General features: G+C 40.9%; 1 protein-coding gene across 1 annotated transcript in view; it reads left to right on the top strand.

Moving 5' to 3' along the window:
- Nucleotides 1-254: 254 nt before the first annotated feature.
- Nucleotides 255-1,801, top strand: part of LOC103457565 (protein tyrosine phosphatase non-receptor type 14) — a 37,792-nt gene continuing 36,245 nt past the window's right edge. The window contains exon 1 of the mRNA XM_008397818.2: nucleotides 255-617. The gene's annotated coding sequence lies outside the window, so the exon portion shown is untranslated. The remainder of the gene's footprint in view (nucleotides 618-1,801) is intronic.

Below are 1,801 nucleotides of genomic sequence, written 5' to 3'. Positions count from 1 at the left end.
ATCTATCTATCTATCTATCTATCTATCTATCTATCTATCTATCTATCTATCTATCTATCTATCTATCTATCTATCTATCTATCTATCTATCTATCTATCTATCTATCTATCTATCTATCCACTTTTATACAGAATAGTATTATCAAATACTCTGACACTGATTTTCACGTCTGTATTGCGTAAGTATTATAATTCCTATTTTTTTCTTCAGCAGCTGAACGCAACGTGTGCTCTCTCTCCGCCTGTCTGAACGCCTCCATTGGAGCAGAGGGGCCAGTACTATAAACATACCGAGAATCCCACCGAGAAGACTACGTGAGACCACGTCGTTTTTACGCAAGTGGGAGAAGTTTTGCAGATGATTTCAAACTTTTCCGTCGTTCTCAGCAACAATCAGTTTGAAATACTCATCAACAAACGAGTTGCAGCAGTTTCGGGACTCCCTATTCTTCTCCGACATGCTTTTTGTTCCTAATGCTGCGCTCATATGAAACGATGAAAAGACTTTCAGGTTTTCAGGACTGAAGTCGCTCAGTTGACTGTATGCGGATTATCTGCAGCGAAGAGACATTTTCTTCCACTGGGAGTAAAAAACAGGATGTAGCGCAGGATAAAAGGTGAGGTTTTTCTTTTTTTCTTTTTTAAACTTGGGAAAACTGCTTCTCTGCTCTTATAAAGTTAAAGCAATAGTTTGGGAAAACTCAGACTTGCCCAAACTGTACAACATGTAGGCCAAATGGCTTTGGCTCGGAGCAAATCTGAAATATTTCTATGCCAAAAGACCTCTCCACTCCCCTTTTGCATCAGATCTTCGCGTAAAAAAAAAAAAAAAATACTGCATTAAAACTCTGAACTTTTCAAACGAAATCAAGTTCATGTTTAATTGGAGTGTAGAAATCAGATGTTTTTTTTTGTAACCAGGACGTTCCGAGTGAAAAATATGATCATTGCGCCTGGGAGAACTTGGAAGACTTCACTGTTGAATTAGTCAGGATTCAGTGTGGATCCAATGTCAAACACCTGGATTAATTCTTTCAGTCCACGCATGTGATCATCAATGCGTGGAACCGTTCACGTGAGCTTGTCTGGGGTTTGCCCTATCTGATGCAAACACCCTCACACTGTGCAAGCAGAGTTTGCATGAAGAAGGATGTGTTTGGACACGCAACATTGTGGACTGCAAGCAGCAGAGAGCTTTGTAACGGAGAACATAGTTGCTGCAGGCGTCGGCTACACACACACACACACGCACACACACACACACACACACACACACACATACACACACGCACGCACGCACGCACATCTGGCTATCTTTAAAAGCTCAGAGGCCTGCTGTGTAAATTACATGGTGCAAGTGACTTGGGAGTACACCCTGGTGGGGAATTTAAAGCACCGGGACTTATTAGAGCTGTAGCCTTCACCCATGCTTCCTGTTTTAGAGGTATTTTTGTCAGGTTGTAAGAAAGGAAAGTTACAGATATTTGTGGAGTCCCAGAGGCATGTTTTTGTTGAAGGTCAGCCTGGTAAGACTATAATAGGTGTTTACCACATAATGTGTGCTTGCATTCAGAGAGAAAAGTGGCTATTGTTTGCACTGGCAGTGGTCATTTGAGTCTAAAGGCCACTTGATTACTATATAGGGGAAAACACACCTGTAATTTTGGTCAAGTGCTGCACGCTGCAGCCCACCACAGGAAAAGAGAGCGGGAAAAATGAAAATAGGCCCCTCTGGTCATTGTTGTTATTTTTACACTTTTTGTGAGCCAAAAAAAAAAAAAGAAATATATATATATATATA

The sequence above is a fragment of the Poecilia reticulata genome, linkage group LG21 (assembly GCF_000633615.1).
Source record: "Poecilia reticulata strain Guanapo linkage group LG21, Guppy_female_1.0+MT, whole genome shotgun sequence".
NCBI lineage: Eukaryota > Metazoa > Chordata > Actinopteri > Cyprinodontiformes > Poeciliidae > Poecilia > Poecilia reticulata.
This window is presented reverse-complemented; position numbering and strand designations above follow the sequence as displayed.